This window comes from Pelodiscus sinensis, chromosome 11 (genome assembly GCF_052426305.1).
Source record: "Pelodiscus sinensis isolate ZL-2025 chromosome 11, ASM5242630v1, whole genome shotgun sequence".
Classification (NCBI taxonomy): Eukaryota; Metazoa; Chordata; order Testudines; family Trionychidae; genus Pelodiscus; species Pelodiscus sinensis.
Genome location: NC_143062.1, coordinates 42690517 through 42713229, shown reverse-complemented (window position 1 = coordinate 42713229; position 22713 = coordinate 42690517).

The window sequence follows — 22713 nt, the reverse complement described above, 5'->3', positions numbered from 1 at the left end:
CTGCATGGATTTTTCTTGCCCTTGTTAATATCCTTACATATTGTCTCTGGAAACCTGTAAATTACGAGCAGTCTTAAAACAACCAACTTTTTGTCAGGCTGGTTTTTTTTCCTGAAATTTCAACATTTAGAATATTTGTTATTGCAGATCTGATTTCCACACATAGCTCCAGGTATTCAACACTTACCAAGATAGAACCCTTAATTTCTCTCTGCCTCAATTTCTTACAAGTAAAGGGGGATAATATTTCCTTTCTTTCAGCTTTTGACTGTCTTGTCTATTATAAGTTCTTCGGCATCTAATAGGGATGCTTTCTTATCATTCATCTGTTACTATCATGTCTTGATCCCTGTTATGCTTGTAAAGTTTATTTTAATACCTCAGATAATATTAAGATGATCATTATTTACTTAGCACATATATAGCATTACATATGCACATAATATTCTAAAATAAATAAAATGTCCTGAAACTAATGTAATCTCTGTGAGAGATTACAGTGAATAAATACAAGTTTATACAACACAGAACAATACAAACACAATCTGGTTCTAAAATTCAGAACATTTAAAATTTTTGAGGTTGTTGCCATCAAGAGTGAGTCTCAGGTCCGACACTGGGTTCTCAAAGTACAAAAAAGCTACACAGGTATCTGTCAAACACAAGCAGTTTATTTCCTGACAGCTATCAGCTGTGCCCCTTAAGTAAAAGAACAATGATAGGAAAAGCAGCATTTCTTACATCCTTTCTGCTAGCCGGGGAACCTGTTTCAGCTGCACGTGAAGTGGGAGACTGTCTCAGCTTCCAAGGTGCCGGTGCCCAAAGCCCATCGGTGAGGTCCAAATTGCTGTGCTCTGGTGCAGCTTTAAATACTTTGTATCTACCTTGTTTGTGGCAGTTTGGAAATTTCCAGGGTTACTCATTGTTTGTTACAGTATGTCTCAGCTGTACTTTTGACTTTGTTTACATGATCAGTACATTTAGGTAAACAAGATTGCTATGTTCCTGCCCTTATCTACAATTCTTTCTTGCTACAATGTCATATGTTCCTAGAGGCTTGCTTCTGGGGAAATGGGAATGGAGGGAGAATGCAGGCCTCACCACCCCTATACTTCACACATACAGAGTTCTTCCTCAATTGACCCCTACAGAGGTTAACACTCTATTAATGATTCCTTCAATTCTCTGGACAGTTGCCATCTTATACCAACTGGCTCGATTCTTGAGAAACTTTTGAATTTTTTTGTACAAGTATTCATCTGAATTCTTAATGCTTTGCTTGATAGATTAGAAGATGTTATGCCATTGAAAAATAAAAATAGAATGGATTTTAAATACTGTAGGAATGTCTGACTGTTGATTAGAGTGGTGGTTTCATTTCTCATTTGCTACCAAGGAAAATCAGACAGGGTAAAAATTAAACACAATTAGGCTATGTCTACACTGCAGCGCTATTTCTGGATAACAGAGGTATCCCGAAATAGCTATTCTGTGTCTTTTGAGCGTACCTGTTATTTCAAAATATAATGGGTTAACTATTCTGATGTCCCAGCAAACCTCATTCTACGAGGAGTAAGGGATGTTTCGGAATAGCGATTTATTTTGAAATAAGTGCTATGTAGGCAGCACCAAATTTCAAAATAAGCTATTTTGAAATAACATTGAAATAATATACACAATGTGCGTAACTCAGATTGCTTCTCTTATTTCAACCTATGGTGCAGTGTAGACGTACCCTTAGAGAGAACAATGGGAAGATAAATAAATCAAAATGCAGGACAATGTAGCATTTTAAAGACTAACAAGATGGTTTATTAGATGATGAGCTTTCGTGGGCCAGACCCACTTCCTCAGATCAAATAGTGGAAGAAAATGGTCACAACCATATATACCAAAGGATTACAATTAAAGTGCTACATTGTCCTGCATTTTGCTTCAGCTACCCCAGACTAACACGGCTACATTTCTATCACTATTCTATAAATAAATCAAGTATTTTTAAAAAACTGTATACTTATCTTTTAAGAATTAAAATGTCACCGATACTGATTAGAAGTGAAAGTTAACTAACGAAGAGGGAATTCAAGAAAAAGATTAGAACAGTTGAAAAAATAATCCAAATAGGAATTATTTACTTTAAGACCTAAGCTTGCCACAAGAATGCTTCCTCTAATAAGATTGCTGTAATGCCTCAGGAACATCCCTAAGAAGTACGCTGGGCTAAAACTAGGGAAATGGTACCTAGATAGAGCTACCATAAGAATGGTGCATAACTGCTTGGATAGCCATGCCCAGAGAGTAGTAATCAATGATTCGCAGTCATGCTGGAAGGGCATAATGAGCAAGGTCCCACAAGGATACGTTCTGAGTCCAGATTTATTCAATATCGTCATTGGTGATTTAGATAATGGCATAGAGAGTACCCTTATAAAGTTTGAAGAGGATACCAAGCTTGGAGGGTTTGCAAGTGCTTTGAAGAATAGGAGTAAGATTCAAAATGAGAAATGATCTGCGGCAAATAGGATGAAATTTAATGACAAATGCAAAGTTCTCCACTTAGGAAAGAACAAACATGTGCACACATACAAAATGGAAAATGATTACCTAGGAAGGAGTACTGTGGAAAAGGATCTGGAAGTCATAGTGTTTCACAAGCTAAACATGAATCAACCATGAATCACTGTTGTTAAAAAAGCAAAGATCACTCTGGGATGTATTACCAGGAGTGTTGACAAGAAGTAACTTGTCTGAATTATGCTACACTGATTAGGCCTTAACTAGAGTACTTTGTCCAGTTTTGTGCACCACATTCCGAGAAAGATATGTACAAACAGGAGAAAGTTCAGAAAAGAGCATAAAAATGATTAAAGGTCTAGAAAACAAGATTGAAAGAACTGTGTTTGCTTAGTCTAGAAAAGAGAATATTTTTCAAGTACATCAAAGGTAGTTACAAAGAGAAAGTAGAGGAATTGTTCTCTGAGGCTAGGACAAGAAACAGTGATCTTAAATTGCAGCCGGGAAGGTTTAGGTTGGACTTTAGGAAAAATTTCCTGTCAGGGTGGTTAAGACTGGAATAAATTGCCTAGGGGGGTTGTCGAAGCTCCATCATTGGAGATTTTTAAGAGCAAGTTAGGCAGACATCTGTCAGGCACGATCTAGCTAAAGCTTAGTCCTGCCATGAGCGCAAGAGACTGGACTAGATAACCTCTCTATGATTCTCAACCCCATTTGTTATTTTTAAGAATAATAAGACAAGGTGTGATAGAGTAATTTGCTAATAACGGTAGAGAAATGCAGTCAGCAAAACTTTCTTTGCATTCAGGTGATGATAGTGCCATCTGCCAAGAATATTAAGATGGTTTAATGTTCTAGATCAAATTCCTGCACTAAATGCACGTCAGAAATGCAGCTCATGTAAATTATTGATTCACCAAGAACTTTTTTACTCCAGCTGAGGATCTGACTGCATCTCTATTATTCTTGAGCAGAGATGCCGTAACATATTTTGAATCTGATCGTTTTCTTTCCATTGTCTTTGCTATGAATGCTCTCAATTTCTAGGTCTGTGTGGCTCTAAGCATTTAAGAGTCTTTGTATCTTGGTATGAAGTTATACCAACAGATTAGCCGCCAAGAATAGCAATGCCTTCTCTCAGAAAGCTTCAGTCCACAATGGGTTTGTTGCTGTTCTCTAAATTGTATGAAGGTAGAGTGATTTATATGTAACAAAATGCTTCCTAATTTGCACTGGAAGTATCTCCGCCCTTACCAGTGTGATCCAAGTGAGTCAGCTTAATTCCATTTTAACTGAACATTACCCATAAACAACAAGGAGGTGCCAGTACTTTCCCTTTTCATCTCCAGATTCATTGTTTCTACACAGAGTAGGTTATTAGTTCAGAGAAGTTCTGTAACATTTAGAAAGTGACATTATTGAACAAGGTACCTACAGACACAATGACAATTATAATGTGATTGGTAGTAGATAAAATACTCAAAACTATCTGAAAATAAAAGTATATACATAAGGGGGGGCTCTGAAAATCTGCAAATCACAGATTCATTAAGCATAGTAAAAATGATTTAAGGTGATGAAAGTCGTACTTTGCCATCTGGTTAGAAAACTTGCATTTTAAAAGTATTGTTGCTAGAGTAAAATGGAAGATAATAGACTTAGACTTTCAAAAGGCTTTCAGCAAAGTGTCTCATCATACGATCAGTGAAACGAGAAGCTCCTAAGTAGCTCATTTGCCCTTAGACTGGAGTATACAGATAGGGATCCTTCTAAATCTCATATGTGTGTTTTTCCATTTCATTTTGAAGACATTGTCACTCCAGTGCAGATTATGTGGAGGGTTTACAGCTACCTAATCATTAAAAACAGAGGTGTGTCATGATAATTCCCTCTGTTTTGTTGGCATTATAGATCCTGTCCTTGCCAGGTACATATCAGTGTACATAATTTGATCTGTATTGACAGGAATTTTTTAACCTATAATTTATATCATCTACTTGGGAAATGCAAGCAGCGGAAGACTGTTATATCTTTCATGAGTGCCCTTGATCCTGCCCGTCTGGTTTTACATGTGCATTAGGACAGGAATGGTTATCTCTTGCTGATCTCCACTTTACAATGGCCACAGAAAAGGAGTGCAGGTTGATTTTGTTAGATCTGTCAACAGTCTTTGATACTGTTACGGGGAGGCTTTATTAACTTGCCTGCAGAGCCTTGTCAAAGCAGAGGGAAGTCTTTTCAGTGGTTTGATGATGTCCTAATATCCAATTAAAGGCTTCTGAATTCATGTTCACAGGCACAGGCCTGTTTATTGTAAAGAGGCTCAACCTGAAAACATTTTGGGAATAAAATATTGTCTGCTCCCAATTATAGAATGATAGTGGCTGTCGATTGGGGAGTGATACAAAGAAAAGAGATGGGATGGTTTTTGCTTGATGGGAAGCTATGTGCAAGAGTTTCAGATTTTGTGGAAATTTCTGAGTCAACATTGCAAGTTTACTACATAATTTTGCCTCTGAGACGTATGAGTCTTTTGGTTGTTTTACAGCAATGTTTTACCAAATAAAAAGGAACTTGTTCTAGCTCATGATTTTTGATGATACATATTGTGGCAGACAAAATAATCAGAACTGAAAAGAATGGCTTTGTCCTATACAAAATGGAAGGGAGAAAAGATACTATGTTCCAGGGGAAAAGTAGAGGACTGAGCCTGAGAGTTGAAAGTGGGATTGGCTAGGTTTCATCACTCTTTAAGTGAAGAGTACAGAGGATGTCTATGCATATTTAATGGCATGCTGGATATCAGCCCTTGCCTGAAGAAATCTCAGCTGCACACACAGTCTACGTCTAGACTGCAAGACTCTTTCGAAAGAGGCTTTTTCAAAAGATACCTTCAAAAAAGCCTCTTTTGAAAAAGAGCATCTAGACAACAACCAGTATTCAAAAAAGCAAGCTGCTTTTTTGAAAGAGAGCACCCAGGCAGTCTGGATGCTCTCTTTCAAAAAAGCACAGTTTGCATTACATAGTGCCTTTTTTCGAAAAAGCACTTTCAAAAAAAGGCATTCTTCCTCATAAAACAAGGTTTTCCACGGTCAAAAAAATTGCCGTGTTCTTTGGATTTACTTTGGAAAGAATGTGGCAGCAGTCTAGATGCAAGGGAAGTTTTTTTGAAAAAAGGCCACTTTTTTCGAAAAAAAACCCTGTAGTCTAGACACACCCACACAAAATAGCCGCGCTTCTGTTTAGTAAAAGCATCATTCTTAACAGCAATAATTTCCCAACGTTGTGATTATCACTTCAATAATGTGTTCATGTCTACAGCACGTTGGTCCATATCTGAAGTACTTAACGCCGGCAGCCTGCAGAAAATGATATAATATATTACAATAATATAAATAAATGTAACAGAGATGGATTTATAGATCCAAAATTTAAGGGCCTAATTTTCGAAAGTGCTCATCAACCACAACTGAAGCGAGATATTTAAAAAAAAAAAATCAGTTCCCATTTTGGCACCTAAACACCACTTCATTTGGGTACCTAAATGGGAGGCGAATTATTTTGAAAATCTGCCTAACTGGGAGCCAGTGGTAAAAAGTTTCACTAGAAATACCTGCTTTCCTATGGAGGAAAAAAATCACTTTTTGATAGGAAAACTAACCACCCGAAACACGACAATTTTTTACCTGAAAATTAAATTTTAAATGTCTTTTTCATACAAAAGTTGAAATTTTCAAAGACAAAAACGATGATATAGTATCTTTTTGTCAAAACTTTCCCAAGAAAAGCTCCATTGGTATTGTCTATTCTACAGCTGATTGCTTTGAAAAATCTGGCCCTACAAATATTAAAATGAAACATAGGCTAGATTTTCAAAGATATTTAGGCTCCTACAAATCACCTAGGTACCTATCAGCCACTAATTTCAATAGAAATCCCACTAGGCACCTAAAGACTTTACAAAATCTGGCCCATAAGTACAAAATTTCAAAGAAAAACATAAATATGAGCCTACCCTTAGAAACATTTTTTGAGGAGCTAAATATCTGCACCCACTTTTTTCCATTGAACAAAGTTTAGAATGGCTATCAGGTAATCATAGGGCATGCATGCAGAAATCTGTAACTGAAGGTAGATTAAGAAATGGAGCATAAACTTCCTTTAACTTTGCAGATAAAGTAGACTTAGCGCTCCAAAGCCCTTAGAGGTTAACAATAAAATCTTCAATTGAATCCTTATTTTCAATGTGAGGACAATTTAAGTTATAAAACAATAAGTGACATGAGCCTAGCGAGGCCAATGAGGACAGTTAAACCAGGGCTTGTCAGAATGCCCATGCTTTATCACCCATGAAGGGATGTAACTCCCCATGACATTAAAGATGCAGGATTTGATGGAGTGTCACAGTTCATTGACACCAGAATCATCCTTGATCATAGAATCCCTGTCATATCCTGCCACTTTTGAGTAAAAGCTAATGATCGCACTTCTCTACAATACAAGGCATGGTGGGACAGTTCTCTCTGGGTACATTACTACTTCATAGTAAGAGTTGCCAATTGAAGTAGACTTCTGTAGATAAGAGTTAAGCATAAAGAAGTCTAAAATGTTGGCTCTTCTGCTCTTCTAGAATGAGTTGCTGATCTGAATATCTGATGGGAGAAGTAGTGTTTAAAACTATGAAAAATTATTCTGAGCCATTTCACAATTCAGAAATATAGTTTATTCTATTGCTGTTTTGTCAAATAGAGAGTCTTTCAAAAATTTCAGCCTTTTAGGCGAAGAGAAAATAAGAATTTTTAGTATACTAAGAGGCTTTTTATTTTAAAAATTAATTGGACCTTTGTTTTTTAGTTAGCAGTGACACTTCAAATTTTAAATGGGATGTGGTCAATATTGCTTTGTAAATATCACTGAGAAATTTCATAATGAGCAACCAAAGAAGCTGTCAACAAAAGAAAATACAAAGTTCTTCTTGACCCTGGGGTGCAATAAAAATTTAAGTTAGAGGGCTCAGGAATCTTTTGATCAATAATTATTTCCTCAAAAATGCTGATTTGGTGAAACTGAAACTGTTTGCAATCACAGATTTCCCAACTTGAAAAAATACTGAGGATTTTTTCCCCCAAATTTGGCTAGACATTTTGTTTTGACATTTTCTAAACTAAGAATTCTGGTTCAAAATGACATTTTTGTTTCAAAATGTGACAGAAAAAGGATTAAAAGGGAAACATTACAAAATTGTCAAAATTAAATATTTGGATTGACCCAAAGCAAAAAAAATAATTATGCATTGTTCACAAATATTTTCTAGATTGTGGGGTTTTGTCCTGATTTGAGACAGGAAACAAAAATCAAACCATCAAAAATATTTGTGTGATGGGAGGACCATTTCCCAGTCATCCCTAGTTGAACACCCTTTGGAGAATGAATTCATTGAGATTGAGAGTTATTTGTAACTTTCTCCAGAGATGGAGACTTTTCGAAATCAAATCACAAGATGTAGCACTTTATACCCAGATGTAAAAATTTATATCCTCTCAGTTCTTTTGTGTCATTTAGCAATGATGGAGGCCAGTGAGAACTAGTCAGTTCTTCCCTGGGGATGAAGCTATATCCATATGACTGTTAACCTTTGCAAAATGAGTCACTCTGAAATTCCACTCCCATGGCATGTGAGAGGAGTCTAATGACCTAACACCTGGGCACAGGGATGCCTCAGCCATGCTCTTTATGTCGACCAGTCAGGGGTATTGGTGTAGATACCACTGTGCTGGGTATACACGGTTAAAGTGCTCCCCTGCGCTGGAGGATTCTTTCTGTTGTCAACTACGCTAAAGTGTCTGAAGCACAGCATAGGATATGAGCCTGTGTTTAGACATAGTGATCAATGCTGGTTCAAGCAGACGGTTATTTGCATGACAAAGGTATCAAGGACTAGAGAACTACTGTGAAATACAGCAGCTTTCGGGTCTGCCTGGGGAGTGTCGTTGACAAACAAGTGTACCTGTCTTGTTACACTAATAATCGTTTGTTGTTCAGCAGTGGAAATATGCTGAATAATGAACGATGCCTGCAGAAAAGGCGCTAGAGTAAGCATGTAGTTGCAATGGATTGTTTCTGTTGTGTACACAACCCTGAGCATAGCCAAGGGAATGTGAGGCTTGCCTAGTGTATGAACACTGGCTCCTCTGCCAAGTGAAACTGCTCTTTAGAATACACTTAAATGTAACAGAGACTCTCAGAGCTGCCCTGGATCATGAAAACCTTATTTTAGGAAGACAGCAGTGTTGTGTATATCAGAAGGAGAATTCCTGTGGTACCTTAGACCCCCAAAAGCTCATGAGTCCATATATTTTTGTTCATCTCTAAGGTGCCACAGGACTACTAATTGTTTTTAAAGTTGCAGACTAACATGGCTACCCCTCTGAGACAGAAGGAGAATGTCTAACATAAAACCAGGAGTCTGTAATCAGAACTACATAGTCAGACCACTATCCTGTGGTAAGTCAAACTGACTTCAGGATGACACTACAGCCAGGTCTACACTAGACCTGGAAGCTCAGCTTAAGATATGCAACTCCAGGTATGTAAAATTTGTAGCTGGAGTCAGCTTACCTTGAGCCAAGCTTGGTGCTGTCCCCACAGTGGGAGGCCAAAGGGAACAAACGCTTCCATCTGCTTCCCTTATGCCTCAGCAATTGATTTACGGGTCTTAACTAGACCTGTTAAATCAAACACTAGAAGAGCGATCTCCAGCGCAGCGAGTGAAGATGAGTCCCACATGACTGAAATGTCCACCCGAACAGATACATGTGCCTGACCAGGACCTTACTTCCCTAGTAACTCTTTGGGGCAGGGACTGCTGTTCTTTTATTGTGTGTTTTTACAGCAGCTAGTATAATAGGGTATGTCTACACTACCCCGCTAGTTCGAACTAGTGGGGTAATGTAGGCATATCGCACTTGCAAATGAAGCCCGGGATTTGAATTTCCCGGGCTTCATTTGCATAAGCGGGGCGCCGCCATTTTTAAAACCCCGCTCGTTCGAACCCCGTGCAGCGCGGCTACACGGGGCACGAACTAGGTAGTTCGAACTAGGAAGCCTGTTAACTAGTTCGTGCCCCGTGTAGCCGCGCTGCACGGGGTTCGAACGAGCGGGGTTTTAAAAATGGCGGCGCCCCGCTTATGCAAATGAAGCCCGGGAAATTCAAATCCCGGGCTTCATTTGCAAGTGCGGTATGCCTACATTACCCCACTAGTTCGAACTAGCTGGGTAGTGTAGACATACCCTATTATACTAGCTGCTGTAAAAACACACAATAAAAGAACAGCAGTCCCTGCCCCAAAGAGTTACTAGGGAAGTAAGGTCCTGGTCAGGCACATGTATCTGTTCGGGTGGACATTTCAGTCATGTGGGACTCATCTTCACTCGCTGCGCTGGAGATCGCTCTTCTAGGAAGCCTAGTTCGAACTACCTAGTTCGTGCCCCGTGTAGCCGCGCTGCACGGGGTTCGAACGAGCGGGGTTTTAAAAATGGCGGCGCCCCGCTTATGCAAATGAAGCCCGGGAAATTCAAATCCCGGGCTTCATTTGCAAGTGCGGTATGCCTACATTACCCCCCTAGTTCGAACTAGCGGGGTAGTGTAGACATACCCATAGGGACTTACAAATAGGGCAGTGAAGCACTATTGCAATACAAATAAGCAGGACTCGCCAAGCGGTGGCAAGCCCCGCTCACCAGCCACGCGGTTCGGCATGCTGCGCATGCACAGACTCCACTGCACATGTGCTGACCATGCTGCTCGGCTGTGTCAGCTTGTAATCTACTCACCATGGGCGAGTAGATTACAGTAATTGTCGAGCCCTGAAAATAAGTAATACCTTGGCTAAATTTCATTTGAATAGATAAGAAGGCAGTGATAAAAGTACCATTAATATTACCTGGCTGATTCTTCACAGCACTTAGTGAACATGTATCCTTTCTGATGTGTTTTGGCCCTAATTTTTCAGGATTTGCTGTTACAGTAAACATTAGTTGCTCTCCAAGAAGAAGTGGTGTTTATGAAGATTACTCATAGGTCAGAGATGGCATCAGACTGATGCAATGGCTATAAACTACAGGAGAGGAAACCTAGACATGGTCAGACCTACAAAGTGAAGATGTCTGAAGCTGAGATGGGACAACAGAAGATCGATAGGGGATGGTTCTATGAAGCCTGCAGACAGCCTTATGGTGTCAGCTACAAACTGTTGGATAGATTTTCTAAACTTCTGATCCCCAAATACCATTCTAAATTAACATTGATTTCAAGAGACAACTAACCATGACTACTGGGGGGGGGGGGACATCCACTCAATTCTGAAAGTGAAAATACTGTGTTTTAGCTCACAATCAATCAATCAATCAATAAATAAATAAATAAATAAACAATGCCCAAGCGGAAGCATTCTCACATTAATTATTTCAGTTGATTCTAAAAAAAAGCATATCCCTGCTTGCTTTTTTTATTATGCCTTGCAGCACCTTCTTTGAAAAATATGTTAAGAAGCTGCAAGCTATTTTCAAAAAAAAAAAAAAAGAGAAAAATAAATAATCTTTGAAGCAATTAGAGCTGCACAACAGAATAATTTATTTTTTTAACTTATTCTCCCCTTGGTTCAATTCCCTATTTTCTTCCACCTCCAATGTTGGCAGATGCTATCTGAGTGTCTTTGCTTGAAATTTGGAAGCCAGCAATTATTTCTTTTTTCATCCCTTAGAGTTGACTCAAAACCTACTCTGTTGAGTTGCTTGCCAAGGGTTTTTATAAGGGGATAGGGTGTAACTCCTGGAGGCTAGATACATCATTTCCATAGTACATTTGTCTCTACTTTTCCAGGAGACGCGCAACTCCATTGCTGATCCTTCCTTTTTAAAAGTAATAATTAGTGGACATGTCGCAAGAAATGTGCTTGCATAAGACAAAATGCAACATTGAATAATAGGAACTATAATCCTTAGTTTGGAATTATCTGGAATTAATTTGTTGTAAGAACAAAGAACACGTCTGATGTCAGGTAAGTGCCATGACAGAGCGTCTTTATTTTTTGTTTGTTTGTTCTTTGAACTGGCTCAGTATTAGTGCTACTTCAAGCCAATCAGTTTTATATTGATGTCATTGGGAGCAGTAAGGTCAATGCTCAGCTCTTTTGAAAATCGCACCAGACATCCTTAGGAAGTTGAGTTTTTCAGTTTCATTCCAGCAGAGTCTTCTGTGTACACTGACACAATCAAATCAATATATTGCCCAATTAATCAATAATGAACCTGTTAACTGTACTCACAAACAGACACCCTAATAAAATTACTTGTTTTTAATTTTCTGTAATATGCTTTCTCCTTTTCTTACTCTTCCATAATAACTGAAGAATGTACCTGTATAGAGTTCTATTGGGTTTGGGTCCGATGAAAGCAGTGATACTTTGAGGGAAGAAAACGATGTTTCAATATTGACCTGTTTGAGACCGAAAAGTGCCCCAGCAATTTTCAAGTGGAAGTGAATTTAAAATGTGAATATTATTGGACAGAAGTATTTAGGGGCCAAACCCTAATCCAAATGCCTGAGTCAAGAGGAGTCAGATTAAAGCTTTAGGCTGGTATGTTTGTATAGGGCGCCTCCCACCAGACTATGGAGGAGAAATTTCATGAGACCATTCCCTGAATTTTGTGTGCTCTTCGTACTTTATTAGTAATGATTTTGTGCTCTATTTCAGATCATTCATAAAAATGCAAAGTATCTTAGGGCAATGAAACAATCCCCGCAGAACCCCGCTAAGATATTTCCCTTTGATGATGGGTCCCCATTTTCAACTACTTTTTAATCAACTTACTGTGTCCCATGTCGATTTTGTGTGGTTCATTTTTCTTAATCAGAAAGTTGTGTGGTACAAAGTCATTATGCCTTGCAGAATCCTGAGTATATTACATCAGCACTATTTTCCATAAATCCATGTTGACTGGCATTAATCATTTTCCTCTTCTTTAATTCTCTATTAACCAAATCCTGTGGGTCAGAGAGCCTCCATAGCCACCATTAGTTTTTTTCATGTTGATCCACCATAAATAAGATTCTTTATTTGGTACCTATAGACCTTCTTTCCCCAGAACATGACTAAGGATGCTAAGCTGTGCCTTGTTCTTGCCCTTGCCCTTGCCCAAAGTAATTGGTGATCTTTATTGCACACAATTAAACATGGGGCAGGTCTACACTATAGGGTGATTTTGACCTACCTTTGTACACAACTCCAGCTACGTGAATAGCATAGCTGGAGTCGATGTACCTTAGATCGAGCTGACTCCCGTTGACTTCCATATCTGTCTCATTCTGGAGGAATCATTCTGGAATCAAGGAGAGTGGGATCAACTTTCCCCACCTGAAATTGAGGGAAAAGGAGAGAAGACACTGAGTTTTAAACCATCTAATTACTGTAGCAGATGAAAAGTGAAGAAAAACTTTGCAAACACCATGCAAGGAGGGTGCACCAAGGTAAACTGAAGTCATCTGTCATTCCCTCCCCCCACCCCCACCCACCCACCCACACTTAATGGAGATTCTTTAGCAATAAAACAATTATACGAGGATAGAGATTGAAATCCAGGACCTCCGTGATAGCATTCTTGGAAATGCTTCCAATTCCACACACAGGGCCAGGTAGACAGGCCAAACTGCAGGATCTCAATGTATGGATAAGACAATGGTATAGGGAGGAGGGGTTTGGATATAGTAAGATCTGGGGAAACTTTTTGGAGTCACCTATGTAGGAAGGATGGTCTCTACCTTAGTCAAAATAATACCAGATTGCTGGCACTTAATATTAAAAAGATTGTAAAGCAGTTTTTAAACTAAGGGCTGGGGAAAAGGTATGGAGGAGTACATGTATCAAACAGAGATAGCCCTTAGAGGAAGGCCTATTAATAGAGATTCTCTATGTCCTAGTAAAGTGGAGATGATGGAAGATGATAAAATATGGATAAGATCTAATGAGAGAGAGTCAAATGAAAAAGAGTCCCATTCAATCACATCATTTAACAGCGGACATCTAAATAGTGGCAAGTTTTTAAAGTGCTTATATACAAATTCTAGAAGTCTAAATAAGATGGGTTAACTAGAGTGCCTTATATTCAATAAGGAAAGAAGGCATATTTCTTCACACAATGCACAGTGAATCTGTGGAACTCCTTAGCAGAGGATGTTGTGAAGGCTAGGTCTTTAACAGGGTTCAAGAAAGTTTTAGATAAATTCATGGAGGATTGATCCATCAATGGCTATGAGCCTGGATGGGAAGGAATGGTGTCCCTAGTCTCTGTCAGAAGCTGGGAATAGGCAACAGGGATTGATAATGATTGATGAGTCATATAACCATAGAATCCTATGGTTGGAAGAGCCCTCAGGAGGTCATCAAGTCCAGCCCCCTGCCTAAAGCAGGACCAACACCAACTCACTCATCCCAGGCAGGGCTTTGTCAAGCCAGGACTTAAAAACTTCTTGGGTTGGAGATACCACCAACTCCCTACGTAACCCATTCCAGTGCTTCACCACTCTCCTAATTAAGTAGTTACTCCAAATATCCAACCTAGACATCCCCCACTGCAACTTGAGACCATTGCTCCTTGTTCTGTCACCACTGAGAACAGCCTCTCTCCATCCCTTTGGAACCTCTCTTCAGCTAGTTGAAGGCTGCCATCAAATCCCCACTCACTCGTCTCTTCTGCAGACTAAATAAGCCCAAATCCCTCAGTCTCTCCTCATAAGTCATGTACTCTAGCCCCTAATCATTTTTCTTGCCCTCCGCTAGATTTTCTCCAGTGTGTCCACAGCCTTTCTGTAATGGGAGTCCCAGAACTGGACATAATACTCCAGATGTGGCCTCACCAGCGCCAAATAAAGGAGAATAATAATTTACCTTGATCTGCTGGCAATGCTCCTCCTAATGCACCCTAATATGCTGTTAGCCTTCTTGGCTACAAGGGCCCACTGTTGATTCATGTCCAGCTTCTCATCCACTGTAATCCCCAGGTCCTTTTCTGCTGAACTGCTGCTTAGCTAATCAGTTCCCAGCCTGTAACAATACTTGGGATTCTTCCATCCTAAGCACAGAACTCTGCACTTGTCCTTGTTTGAACCTCATCAGATTTCTCTTCTGATGAGAAAAGAACAGATCCCCTGTTCTGTTCATTCCCTCTGGAGCACCTGGCATTGATCACCATCAGAAGACAGGATACTAAGCTAAATGGATTTTGGTCTGATCTGGTATGGCCATTCTTATGTTCTTAGGAGATACGAAGGCACATGCATGTTTTCTTGGTCACACAGTAGCTGAAGAGTAGCACATATTTGCTTGCCTTGCCCTATAGTCTAACAAGATAGAAGCTGTTTGTTATATTATTTACTAAGTTCCTCTAATCTAACCTTTTTATGAGTATGAGTTTCCTACAGAGAGCAAAGACAAATCTACTCCCTGAAGACATGTTAAAAGAACACTAGCTGAAATGTTGAATAATGATAAATTCCTTTGAATTCCTTGTGAGCATTTTAATCCACCATGATGAAACTTTCATGTTTTGTCAGCTATTGTAATTTTGCTTTCACAAACGCAATACAAATTTTTCCTGGGTAAGTGACTTGCACATTTAGCAGTGTCTTTCAGAAGAGTCTTGCTATTGTAGTGTTATAAATGGCATGTGTTTCAGAAGCACTCAAAAACACGCAGGCTCCTCAATGGTGTATATTTGAGTTCCAATTGTTTTTAATCATCTGCAACCAGCTTTTGATTTTTGATAATTGCTTTATGCTTTATTAGCTGTAGAATACGGCATTAATGCAAAATTAAGGCTGCATTGTTAAAAATCACAGGAAGTCGGGACATGAAAAGATTAGGGTCCCAATTCTCTGTTACCCTGCATTATATGTAGTCATGAAACCAAGGGGATTTGGGTTGAAGAATAAGACTCCTGGATCTCAGTGAGGACTATGCTCATGCCACATTTCAATGTTCAGATTTCAGCTGGTTTTGCTGTAGCCTTCCCCCCGTAGTTTTAGATATTACACTCTAAAAAAAACTATTTTCTTTTTTCTCACCCTGAACTCAAAAATAGCCTTTTGCTCAAATAATGCCTTCTCTGCCCCCTCCCAAAAAATCAATGGTTACTCAAAGACCAAACATAGAAAATTACTGCCCCCAAAGTGAATATTTTAGAAGAATATAAGGATGGCATATAATGGAAAAACATGTCCCTCATCTTAGCTAAAAGACTTCCATAAAACACAGGATAATGAGTGTAAATGGACTATGAGTAAATGCAATATATATCATAAGTTCAGTAACAACAGAAGAAGCAACCTGGCTAAAAATAATTATGAAGCTCAGCAGCTGTAATTAAAATAATTTGATGAGAGAGAGGAAATGTTTATGCATCTTGGCAGGAAAAGGTATTTGGAAGTTTCAGATAGATATTTTATATTTATTCTATGTCTTGTACATTATAGTAAATACAGGCACTGGTAAGCTACCATGGCATCTTGCTGGAGCAGAGAAAGAGTCAGACTTGGAAATGGTGATTTCTCCTGGGCCTGGTCTGCTCTAAGACCTTAGTTGGAAAAAAACAACCCCAAGTTTGAATTTGTAAGCGGTGCATCCACACTACCAAGCCCGTTATTCCAGAATAAGGGGCTGCAGAATTCGCCTACTTTACTCCAGGTTTTAATGAGGAATAACACTAATTCCGAACTTGTGAATCTGAAATTGCATTAGTGTGGATGATCCGATGCCACTAATTCAAGTGCTTCCTAGGGCTCTGAGTTCGAGGTAGTACATCCACATTAACAGAGCCTGCCTCGGGCTACTTCCCCATAGGACATGGAGGTTCAAATTTGTTAGATGAGGAGTTCAGAAATCAAATTTAGCAAATTCAAAATAATCTCCCAGTGTAGACCTGGCCCTGTGGTTTTCTGACTCCCCACAGTACATTGGGTTAGATTGTGCACTCCTTTTGTTACTCATACAAGAAGAACCACCATTGCAGTTACTTGTACGACGACTACTTGTGTGAATAAGTGCTCACCAGAGTGAATAAGGATTGTACATTTTAGCCCAATAATAGCAGAAATAACTAGCACCAGGGGCTTCTTTTCGTTAGTTAGGGTTGTAAAAAGATATTAACCTTTACATTTTCCTTTTCTCTAACATCAGTGAATCACTTGACTAAACCCCCACCTAATGCTCAGAAAGTGTGGAGGTAAATATTTTATCATACTAAAGGAGTGTGATCATGCTAGTGCCATGGTAATAAAAACATTTTTTGACATAAAAATAAAGAGTTACCTAGGGTTTTTTTTTTTTTTTTACCAGGGAGCTGACTTCAGTATTTCCAGCAAAGCTGAGTGGTTGTTTTCTGCACTAGCGTAATCATACCTTACAAAAACAGGGAGCTATCTTCACATCTCAATTTACATTATTGATGCAGTATGAAATAAGTCCTGTAGTAGATGAGGACCCTGGGGATTCTCTTGTTTGTCTCAGCATGTTAAATGTCTGCAAGGCATTACATATCAGAGAGAGAAATGCTTAAGTGCATAATTCTTCCTCTTGGCTTTGCTGAGATCTAAACGAACCTTCTTAAGCTAATAATAAAATAATCTAACGTATACAAATGTTTCTTTTGGAGAGAGCTGACATGTTACAGTGACAGAGTGTTTATGACTCACAAACACCACCTCCACCACCAGCTTGGCTTTATTTAGAAGCAGCAGGCAGTGGAGTGAAATAGGCAACCTCGAAGTTTCATATCAAGATAAAAGTAGCTACATTCTTATTGAACTGGGATTAGATATTAATGAAGAAAAAATGCTGGATTTCCAGGACTCTGGCTCAAGGGAACACTTTGTTATTTCCCTGAGACTTGTAGTTAGGTCTAAATTCAGATTGCAGTTTAGATATAAACAGATGAGGACTTCAAGAATGAAATGTAAACATTCCCAAGTTCTTACAGCTCTAATTTAAGTGAAGTTCCAAGAAAGTATTATTTTAGTCTTAGCTCTGTTTATACTTGGTTTTTACTTGTTAAGAATTACTTAGTCAAAGGAGGAGAAAGAAAATAAGAAATGTGGCTCTTGCTGATTGTGTATATTGTAGGTGCTTTCCAGCATGCAGTGACAAATTTACTCCTATGGGAGCTTAGTAATCCCTAAAGAGAAAATACCAAAAAGCCTAAGACTGTGCTGTTGTTTCCAAAAGACTGTGCAGGACTCATTCATAAAGTGATATCCAGATTTTTAGAAAATGATTGAAAGCTTTCTGAAGACACAATTTTCTTGTCTCTCCTAAAATGTCTAATCCTGACAGTAGATAAAAGCTTGCTCCTTAAAACATAAGAATATAAGAGCAGCCAGACTGGGTTCATATAGCCCAGTATCCTATGGTCCATCTAGCCCAGTATCCTGTCTCCATCAGTGGTCAGTGCCAGATGCTTCTGAAGGAATGTACAAAACACAACAATTTTGAGTGATCCACCCCGTCATCTAGTCCCAGACCGGCAATTGGAGGTTTAGGGACAGTGTCCTGGGGTGGGCACACTGTCCACTCAGGGCCTGGGCATCAGGCCTTTGAGGCCCCTCAAAGGTTGTTCACCCCTGCATGCATACCAGTTCAAATGGCCCAAAGTCAATAACCATGCCCCTTCTCAGTGGGGCAGTCATACCTAGTGGCCACAGTCAATAACAACACTCCATCCTAGCAAGGCAATGGGGCCTAGCAGCCAGAGTCAATGGCAACACTCCCTGGCTGCAGGGCAGTGTGGCCTATCAGCTAGAATCAGTGCAACACACCCTGCATTCAGGGCATTGGGGCCAAGCGGCCAGAATCAGTAACAACACTCCCTTCTCGTAGTGCAGTGAGGACTAATGGTCATAGTCAATAACAACACTGGAGCTTAGTGGCAAGAATCAGTAACAACACGCCCCTTTCTCAAGGCAGTGAACCACTGAATCAATAGCAACACCCCTTCACGCAGGGCCCTGTGGCCCAACAGCCAGCATCAGTGGCAGCAGTTGTAGCACCTCATGTGGGGTCACTGAGAATGGGGTTGGAGGACCCAGGCCCAGTCTCTCCACCAACTCCCAGCTGAGGGCCCTGTCAGTGGTGGAGTGGTCCACCACTAGCTGAGTGGGGAATCCCTCTGAAACATGCAAAGCTCTCAGAGGCAACTCCCCTGCCCTGGACTATTTCCCATCAGGCTCTCTGTTGCAGTCTTCTTTGCCACTTTCATCCAGACTGGGCAAGTCTCTGGCCGTTCCCCACTGACTGGCCTCCCTGGCTTGGGCCATCTGCAGCTCTTCCTCAAGAGCTCTGACAGCACCTACTTCTCTAGCACCTCAGCCCACAGGCCTTTATATCTGGCTTCCAGTAGGAACATGCCCAGCAGGATTGTGGGGGTGGGGCCCTATCACCCAGGCAACCTGGGTTAACCCTTGCAGCCTCTGTGTGGGGTTGATACACCCTGTCACAGATAGCCAGACCATCAGGTGCATCCCTGACCATCTTGATAAATAGACACTGATGGACCTATTGTCCATTAACATCTCTAATTCTTTTTTAAACTAGTTATACTTTTGGCCTTCATAAAATCCCCTGGCAATGAGTTCCACAAGTTGACGGTACATTATGTGGAAAAAGTACTTTCTTTTGTTTGTTTTAAATGTGCTGACTATTAATTTCATTGTGTGAACCCTAGTTCTTGCATTATACAAAAGGGTAAATAGCACAGTGGAGAAGGTAGGACTGCAATTCAATGTAAAAAAATACAAACCTGTGGTAATTAGAGATATGGATTTAAACATCAAAATCAATGATGAAGAGCTAGAGTGCATAGATCAAGTCGGATATCTAGGAAGTGCATAAACCAAAATGGTATGTGTTCTGAGGAAATAAGAATAAGGATTGGCAAAGTGAACGCAGTCTTTGGTAAACTTAAGAACGTTTAGAAACTTAATACCATATCCTTACATACAAAACTAAGCATCTACTCAGCCATTGCTGTAGCCATAGTAACCTATGCCAGTGAAACCTGGCAACTTAAGAAAACAGATGCTCAGAAGTTAGATGTGTTCCATCATAAGAGCTTGCAGAGAGAATTAAGAGTAAGTTACGAGGAAAGAAAAACAAACAATGAGATCAGAAAACTGGCTAATGCAAGGTCTTAAACACAAATAATTTGTAAGAGAAGACCTGAGTGGTTAGGGCATGTGTTAAGAATGGCTTATAACCAACTACCGATTGTGGCTTTCAGCTGGAAGCCAGAAAATCCAACAAGGTAGACCTAGGATGACTTGGAAGTGTATGATTGTCAATTATATAAAAACTGTAATTTGAAATGTGAGGATTTAGGTCATCTGGGGGCTGATAAGCAAGCATGGACAATGTGGGTAGCCCAATGTGCTGAAAAGCACGGGATGGATTTGATCTAAGGTAATTCATTTATCACTATATCATTCGTGATATATAGAGCTCCATCCAATCCCCCATTACTCATCTTTTTTTTTTTAAGATGAGCATCCCAGTCTTTTTAATCTCTCTCCATATTAAAGCTGTTCCATAATCATTTTCATTGCTCTTATCTTGACATAGACTTCAAGGTCAGTAGGCCATGTCATGATGTCCTGTCTTACTTCCTGCACATTGTAGGCCACAGAAACTCTCACATGCCCTCCTGTAGTAGACCCCTAACCACTGGCTGAGTTACTGATGTCCTCAAATTATGATCTGAGACTTCATGTTGCAGAGAATCCACCATTTACTCTAGTTTCAATCTGCCAGTGACCCGTGCTCTATGCAGCAGAGAAAGGCAAAACTGGGTCCCTGCCCATCTAAAGCATGAGGGGTGGGGTTCCTTCCTCATCTGGTTATCAATGAGGACTTGCCTATGTGATCAGAGTTCACCAGTCAGACATCTCGGAATTGCCAATTTGCATCTTGGTCAGGTGGTAAATCATAATATAAATCATAAGCTAATGCTGCTCTATTGTTAAACCATGGAATTTCTATCTATAGAGATTCTATTGTACAGTTTCATTCATTAAAGAATTTTACTACATTTAACTCTGCACTTTTTTCACATCTAATGCCACTCCTGCACCAGTATGACCTACTCTATCATTCCTGTATATTTTGTGCCCTAATATTACTGCATCCCATTGATTATCCTCAACCCACCAAGTTTCCATGATGCCCATTATACAAATAGCCCCATTTAATGCAAGAACACTAGTTCATCTAGGTTAGTGTTTAGCCATCTAACATTTATATATAAGCTTTTGTACAAATCAGGGCTGCTGACAGGGGTGTCAGGAAGGTGTCAGTAGCCCCGAGGCTCAGTGATTTAAAAGGGCCCAAAACTCCAGGGTACCGCTACCATAGCAACTGTGGTGGCCAGAACCCCAGGTCCTTTAAAACTCCATAGGAGCCACAAGAATTTATACCTCATTTGCCATAGTCGCTTCAATGCACACTCTGCATGTTTCTCTCAACCAGCCGAGAGAGCCTAGCATCTAAAGACATAGCCTTTATTTAAAATTTTCTAGTGATGGAGAAGTCACCATAACCTGTGGCGAGTTGGCTTTTTGGGACAAGAACAGATGTCTCCTGTGCCTATCACAGTGAGTTGAACTTCATACTCTTACAGCAAATATTTAATAATCGTCAAAAAAAATTAGATTCTGTAATAGATGTTTTTATTATTTATGATTATTTAGTTTTTCCTTAAAAATTAAAAAAGCACTGCAAAAACCATTCTTTCTAAGTTCTGAGGTTACATATTATGAGCCTGATCAGAGCATAGTTAACATACTATAAGTTGGGGGGTAACTGTTGAAGTCTATGGAGTTATTCTTGTGCTTTACTAAAATAAGTGAGATCTGAACTGAGCCCAGTATTCTTGAAACAAAAATATTAATTTCACATGCAAAATCTCTTAACAAATAGTAATAAAAATATTATAATTTAGATGGACAGATTCTTAGTGGATATAAAGGGATATTTTCTAACTAAATCAATAAAACTGTGCCCCTTTACACCTAGTGAAGATTTGGCCCAAATAATTTGAGCCTTCCTTCCTTTGGTGCACTGTAGCTTAGTTGTCATTTCCTCTCCTCCTTACCTGATTCTCTCAATTCAATATACTAATGAAATGAATGAAATCATATTACTAAGTCTGTCAGCTACAGACTTTCTCTTTTCTGAATATTTAATACAAGGTCATTAATAATATTATAATAATCTATTTCCCATTTACGTATGTACGTATCTTTCCAATCACTAGAAATGTCCAAATTCCAAAATATTCAAATGGGAGTTGGCATCACTTATTTCTTCTACTAGAGGGATATTTGTAAATCTTGGGAGCTACTAAAAGGTCTTCATCTATGTGTACCATTAGTCTCAACCACACTTCTTACTGAAAATTCCAACATCACCTCCGCTGACTCTTGCAATCTCTCGTGGTACCTCAGAATTTTCCTGCCACAGTTCTTGCACCTATGTGTTAATTCTCATGAGGTTTTAATGAAGAGAAGCTCTGCAGCCATGGAAACATCCCAGACAGGAGAAATGGTGTAGACAGAATCACAGAATGCTAGAACTGGAAGGAACCTCAAGTAGTCATCAAGTCCAGTCCCCTGCACTCATGGCAGGACCAAGCACCATCACCATACATCTCTGACAAGCGTTTCTCTAAACTGCTCTTAAAAATCTCCAATAATGGAGATTCCACAACGTCCCTAAGCAATTTATTACAGTGTTTAACAACCCTGATGGTTAGGAAGTTTTTCCTAATGTCCAACCTAAACCTCCCTTGCTGCAATGTAAGCCCATTGCTTCTTGTCCTATCAACAGAGGTCAAGGAGAACAATTTTTCACCCGTCTGCTTATACCAACCTTTTAGGTACCTGAAAGCTGCTATCATGTCCCCTCTCAGTATTCACTTTTCTAGAGTAAACAAACCAAGTTTTTTCAATCTTCCCTCATCGGCCCTGTACTCTAAACTTTTAATCTACTTTTGTTGCTCTTCTCTGGACCTTCTCCAATTTGCCCACATCTTTTCTGAAATGTGGTGCCCAGAACTGCACACAGTATTTCATTTGAGTCTAATCAGCACAGAGTAGAGATG